This window comes from Ambystoma mexicanum, chromosome 8 (assembly GCF_040938575.1).
Source record: "Ambystoma mexicanum isolate Mex_15411 chromosome 8, UKY_AmexF1_1, whole genome shotgun sequence".
Taxonomy (NCBI): Eukaryota; Metazoa; Chordata; class Amphibia; order Caudata; family Ambystomatidae; genus Ambystoma; species Ambystoma mexicanum.
The window spans coordinates 178,317,902-178,325,658 of record NC_090929.1 but is presented as its reverse complement, the minus strand read 5'-3'; positions in this window follow the sequence as shown (position 1 = coordinate 178,325,658).

Below are 7,757 nucleotides of genomic sequence, written 5' to 3'. Positions count from 1 at the left end.
ACATGGCATTTGCATGGATGCCAAGAATAGAAGGAAAGATCTGGAGGAGGCCAACAGCCTATTTGTTTAGACCAGAAACACCAGCCAATGAACCAGAAGGAAAGGTGATTTCAGTGAGCATGGAGAGCATTATAGCAAATGCTGATTATATCGCAGTACATGCCCAAGACAAAGAAGGAAGAGCATGGAGGGCAGTGATAGCCCTAGCTGAGGGATGCAGGGTCACCCAGGTGTCAGACGAGGAGCTCTTTTCAGAAGAAAAGGAAGAAGGTGAAATGGTATTTATGATGAGTGTAGAAATATGGCTAAGAGTGACATACAAACAAGTGGCACAGAAAATTGCAATGGCACTTGAAACACCCACATCCACCCCAGTTCCCTTCTTTGAGGAGGATATGGCAAAAGTCCCAACATCATTATGGACTACTAGTCCCTATGACGTGGGGTGCATAAAGAGTATAGGGGGAGTAAGAATAAAGTTGAAAAAAGGTGCAATACTCCCTAGAGTGAAGCAATACCCACTATCAAAAGAGGCAGATGAGGGCATATATGAAACAATAACGGCCCTTATAAACAATGGCATATTGGTACCATCAGAATCACCATGTAACACAGCTGTATATCCAGTGCGCAAAGCTAAAGGAGGGTCTTGGCGTTTCATCCAGGACCTCAGGCCCTTGAACAACATAGTGGAAGCAGAATACCCCATAGCAGCAAACCCGGCCACAATATTGTGTGGCATTCCAGCAGAGGCATCACGATTTACAGTAATTGACCTCAAAAATGCCTTTTTCTCAATACCCCTGCATCCAGACTCACAAGATCTAACAAGCTTCACGTACAGAAACACAAAATGGAAACACACCAGATTGCCACAAGGGTACTGTGAGTCACCCTCAATTTTCAACAGAGTAATACAGATGGACTTGGGAAACATTGAAGTGGAAAGCACAGTGTTGCAGTATGTTGACGATATAATAGTTTGCAGCACAAGCGAAAAACAATGCAGAGAGGACTCATTGAAGATGCTGACAATATTGGCTGAAAAGGGTTACAAGGTAGACAAAGAGAAGTTACAGTACTGTCAGGAACAGGTACTATACATTGGCCAGCTCATATCCCAATACGGAAGAAAGATTGCACCACAAAGAGCACAGGCCATATCAAAAACGCCGTTGCCACAAACGGTGAGGGAACTGCAGCATTTCCTGGGACTGTGCAACTACTGTAGAGCATGGGTATTCGATTACAGCTCGTACATAGGACCCCTACTTGAGGCATTAAGAGAAGCTAACAAAGGGGAGGACAATGGAAATGAAAGAGGCATTTGATGAACTGAAAGATGCAATATCAACTGCTCCAGTACTGGCCACCCCAGATTATGAACGACAATTCTTTATATTTTCACATTGCGACTCAGCAGTAATGAAAGCAGTGTTGGCTCAAAAAACAAGCATGGGTTACAAACCAGTAGCATTTTACAGTGGTCACTTGGATCCTGTAATGTTAGGACATTTCCCTTGCGAACAAGGTCTCGCCGCAGCTGCCTTCGCGGTAGAGAAAGCATCATCAATTACAATGGGGTGCCCAACCACACTATTTGTGGAACATGCACTATTTGCAATATTGAATAAGCCAAAGTCCACACTAACCACACAGAGGGCATCAGGTTATGAGATCATCTTATCTAGACCAGAATTATCAATTGTTAGATGCAGCACAGTTAATCCTGCAAGGTTTATAGCGGAAGTGATTGAGGAAGGCGACTATGCACATGATTGTACGCAGACTACCGAAATGTACTCATGTACTAGAAAAGTTGAAGAGGACGCGCTAAATGGAGGAGAGCTCTTGTTCATTGATGGGTCATCAACAATAGACCAAAGTGATGGGATAAGGAGAACTGGGGCAGCAGTGGTAAAAATGACAGAGGAGTTGGTGTGTGTGGCGGTGGAATGCGTACAATTACCACAACATTACTCTGCTCAAGCAGCAGAATTGGTTGCACTGATCTTGGCGTTGAAGGAAAGCTTTGACAAAAGAGTAACTATATATTCTGACAGCGCATATGTCACGTCTACTGTCCACTCAGGATTGTCCAAATGGAGGAGAAGAGGGTTTAGGAGAGCTGACGGCACCCCAGTGCAACATTCTCTCTTATTAGCTGAATTAATTGAAGTAATAAATGACCCCCAAGAATTAGCTTTGGTCAAATGTACTGCACACACTAATGGAGAAGATCATATCTCAAAAGGAAATGCAGCAGCAGACGCACATGCGAAGTATGCTGCATATTTTGGTGAGATATGGAACCCCCCAGAGTCAGAGAGAGGGAGAGGGAGGGGGATAGCTAAAGAGATGTTGATAAGAGAAGGGTACACCCATCTCCAGCCACACAGATAATGGAGTTACAAGCGGCTGCACCAATGGCAGAAAAAGAAATATGGGTAAAAAGAAGATGTACAATGTCACCAACTGAGCCACAATTGCGCCAGGGTAACACTGGAAAGATGGTAATGGCATTGGCACTATTGAACACCGCCCTGAGCCAACTCCACCACCCAGCCCACACAGGCAAGGAAGTTATTGCAGCACGAATTAGGGAAGATTGGTTCTGTCCCGGGTTAAATTCCCATGTGACAAATTTTATCAGCAATTGTATCACATGTCAACAGTTTACGGCCGGTCACACGCTGAAAGTGATAAAAGGTACTATACCCCGGCCAGAGGGACCCTTCCTGCACATCCATATTGACTATGTTGATATGATCAACGTATGTCAAGGAAATAGGTATATAATTGTAGTAGTATGCCCATTCTCCAGGTGGATTGAGGCAGGACCCTGCTCACATCCAGATGCATTTAGAGCAGCTAAATTTCTAGTGAGGGAGGTTTTCCCCAGGTGGGGAGTGTGCGAGGTACTGCGGTCGGATAACGGCCCGCATTTCGCTAATGAAATGTTCCAGCACATCACATCCTTACAGAACATCAAGCATAAATTTGCATGTGCATATCACCCGCAGGCCAACGGTATATGCGAACGCCTGAATGGCCTACTGAAGGAGGCAATTGCAAAGATACAGCAAACAACAAAGAAGAGTTGGTTGTATTGCCTTCCGCTAGCTCTATTTGAGCTGACGAATAGACCAGGCTCCGACCACCACCTCACTCCTCATGAGGTGGTGACTGGACGACAAATGCGCCTTCCTCTAACGCCAACATCAAGGGCATTCACAGACTATGAAAACACTGCAACTGTTCTTGGTGATGAAATGTACCAATATGTGTCTTCTTTGGTTACTAGTGTAGTGTTTGTGTCTCAACAGCTCGAGCGCACGCGGGGCGGGTCTAAGAGTTACCAGCAAGAAGACGAGGACCAAGGACCGGAAAAGGAAAAACTGTGCAAAATTGCTAAAGGTGACCACGTGCTACTCCGCAATTTCAATAGAAAGTGGAACAGCCCAGGCTTCACTGGTCCCCACCTTGTAGAGGAGGCATCTACGAGAGCAGTAAAGTTGCAGGATAAGCGTGCTTGGAATCACCTACACGACGTAAAGATTTGCAAACTCCAGACCCGCCCTAGCGTCACCGACAGGGCCATTGGAAGAACAGCGACAGCGTCACCCACGGAGGAAGAGACTTCTACCACAGCTGAGGACCTAAGTGTCTCCATACCCTGCCACCCCCCAGATTCCCCAGAGACAACTAATGAAATAGAAACTGGTAATTCCTATACCGCCCACCCCATGGTCACACGATCAAAGGGTAAAGAGACTTCCGCCAGTTGAGCCCAAACCCTCTGCCCATTGACCCCCTACCCACTACAGTAACCACCCAATTGAAGGACATTGTCTTGCACATATACACATGTAAACACTTGAATGTTCTCTTCTTTCTTTCTTGCACATGCAGGTACCGCGTATTATTATATTGCTAAGAAAACAGATAACTAACAAAGTTCATTGCCCAGGAATAGATGCTACCCTCAGACGATAACTACCCTGAAGCCCTATCACACCAATTTGTCTATCACATAAAAAGGCCAAAGTACCTAAAAAGAAGGAGGGTACGTGTCTACTACACAGCATTTATCTTGGCCATAGAACAATCAATGCCCCATCTTCATGAACACTTGCCTGCCCTAAGAGACAGATCGCTTAGATTGGCGTGGGAACAGCTCTTCGCCTGGGCACTGAATGACTACTTGATAGGAAGAGCTTGAAAACAACAACTAACACTAATAACAAGCCTATTGAGAATTTTCAGGCGGGCAACTTTAACGTCGCAAGAATAAGCTGGCGGACTGCAGCAAGGTAAGAGCAAAATGCCGGTGAGACTAGCTTCTGTAATAAAAATGATAGGGATTTTGATGATCACTGGGTTTTTGGCTGCCTCTGTATGGCAGAAAAGTTATGCTATCAATATTTTGGCTGTACACAAACCTAATGTACCCCCACTCACGGCTGCAACAGGTGTTACGTCAGGTGGTACTAGCAAGCCTCCACAAAAGGGAAATAGAGTAAAACGTAGCACATACTCAGATAATAAAGGTATTGATAATTACATAACAGATTCAGCACACGTCTCGAACAACATTTGGTACCAACACATGACCCAAATAGGTAAGCAGACAACAGAAGACAGCTGCTACGTCTGCTCATTGATCCCATACGCCATGAGCGCTTCTCGAACATTTGTTGCCACCGAAATAGATGAAAAGACAGCACGATGTATAATATACCTGGCACTGTTCCAAACGAAATGGAGATTTCAAGGGACGGTGGTGAAACTGGTGTGGAAAACACGAGACACATATCCATACGAAAACAACTTCCTCAAGACTTATTTGAGTTACCACAAGAGCAGTTTGCATGCTGAAGCATTCAGATACATGACAAGTGGTTCTGAAAAGGGAGAAACAAAGAAAGTAACACTACAATACCTACCATGTGACTGGTACGCCACTGAAGTTCCTGGTAACAAGGATGTTGGGAAAGACCACTGGTAACAATAACAGGGAAGGTGTACATGGACAACAAATGGGACATAGGAGTGATTGGCCGCAACATGGTAACAAGAGAAAATATTACAACTATTGATGAACACAATAACAGATGTTGGACGATTTGGGGCAAGTACGTACCCATGCTGACATGGATGGAGAAGGATGAAGACCCAATAAGCATACTGCCGCTGTCTGCGCCTAAGGTATGCTACCAACATAGAGGAGAAGTGGACGTGGGATACAACACCAACTGTCAAGCGTGACAGAGTTACCTGAGGGGGGAGCAGGAACAGCAGTATTAATGGACCATTACTGGGCCTGCGGAAACAAGGCATACCACACAGTGCCCCCTCTGTGGAATGGTATATGCACAATGGTACACGTTAATGTACGATCACTAGTGGTGCCCCAGAAACATGTAAACGTGGCGAACTTCCCTAAAATGGATGAAGGAAACGAGAGGAAGAAGAGATCTGTAAAACCTCAGAAGGGGTCAGAGAACGAAAACAACAACAACAACAATGTCCTGAATAGAAAGAAGAGACAAGGAGAACCTCTGACAGGAAATTACCTATGGGGAAGGTCGGAAACAGCACTCACTTCAATCCCACCAGAACACAGACTATTCAGCAGAGCAGCAATGTTCTTCTCGTCAATAATACATCCGGGACTACAAGCTTACGCAAACGCAAAATGGCTCCAGATAACTCGATGGGAGCTAATGATGACAATTAATTCTACAGTAAATGGATTCAACGCAATAAAAGAGGAGCAGTGAGGATGGTAGCACTACAGAACAGATATGTATTAGATCTCCTTAAAGCAATGGAAGGAGGAGTTTGCGCAAAGATAGGACAATCATGCTGCACATTCATTCCTGCTAATGATGCTGACAATGGTACACTGACAGAAGCAGTATCACAACTGGCCCAGATGCACTCCAAAATGATGGAAGAAAGTAAAGGAGTGAAGAAGGATGACAGCTGGTTTTCAATGTTATGGTCATGGATGCCATCTTGGCTGTCGGACGGACTGAAGATTATAGTTGGATGCATAATACTGGCTGGAGCTGCACTGATCATACTAAGATTTTGGAAGGCCCGGAAGGCACGCACTACAGACGAAATGATCGAAATGGTTGGTATGCACCCCTTGATGCCGGCAGATGATGGCCAGCACACAGGCACAATAATGAAAGAGAGAGAAAAACTGCACAAACAGATCATCACCAACCACCTGGACCCACCATCTGTGAAGCTCGAAAACCCAAGAAATCCAAGGAGCTACATAGGGAAATGGGTATACTGCACACCTGGAGGAACATGTGTATATATGTATTGGTCATTTGAAGACCATGTCAACCACTATGGACATTTGGGAGGAGTAACTAAAATATGGAGAGTAAGAGGAGATAAGGAAAAAGATATGTTTGTGGTCGACAAGTCGACCAGAGGGGAGACTGAAGTGGGAGAATGGAACAAAAGGCTCCCACCAATCCCCTCATGCCCCTGGCCTAGAGGATCGCGGCCCAGACACCCACCACGAGAGGAGTTTACCTATCTACCAGACGACCAAATACCCTGGTACAGGAACATACGGATGTGCCCACCAGCCTGCCCACCAGCCTGCCCTGCCCATGCCGACACCTGCGGCATGGATGAACTCGACTGAACCATTCAACAGTAAATAAACACATTGTTAGAGATGCCATGACAACCTAGCCAACGGTCAGCACACCCGTGCAAACATGCACACTGGTCACTCCCACACCAATCCACACGAAGAACATATTCAGTGCTATGACATAGGTGACGGACACACCCACTGACGCGCATCGTTATTATTTTTCACATAGGTTTTCAAAATGCAGAAACGCAAGACGCACAACGAACTCATCTAAAATGCTTGCTGACGCTTCTCCTAACCCATGCATTGCAATGAGAAATATAACAAAGACATGATACTGGGGATAAAGCAACATGACACCGTAACTTAAAGCGCCGTGCATCAAACATCCCCACCTATGCACCAGGCCCAAGTAGGCCGCAAGCAAGAGCCTCCATGAACATTGAACGAGCAAGAGTACAATTGCTGACCCTGCAGAGTGAGCCCGGCGAGAACAGACAGTCAAGGGCACAATGTTGCAAACTCGCATGCCACAAGCCGAAGCCAAGGTCACACCTGCAAACTAAGCCAGACACACAGTGGAAAATGCAATATTAAATGTGCAGAATTCTGCCTCAACCACGGTCTCTCCTCACGTGACCAAGCCGAACCTGACAGGGTGCCAGACCCAGGAGGAAGGAGGCGCCTGGATCCCACGTTTTGAGACACAGGCAGCAACAATGAAGCGACTCAATGGACATCTGCAGCGGTGGGAGTAGTCTGCCCTCCAGCATATGAACAAATCCTCGCATTGTCTGCACATACCCATAGTTATACATTGTTGCAAATGACAGGTGCACCGCGAGCTGGGAACAGCGATGGTCCCAGACTGGGGGGTTCGCGAGTGGACCAATCAGAACATGGGGCACTTATCACTGACGCCATTAACATTAGCCAATCCTCAGGGGTCTTCATGTAACAATTTTCATGTATCTAATTGAAGGGACAACCCAAGTATACCACCTGACTGACCCTCAACCACTAACAGCGTTCTCTATACGTATGCTATACTAACCCTACCACTCGAGGAACCAATCCAGAGTGGCGATAGGTTTTTTGCTAACTTTCCCAGGTGACGCAAGTAGCG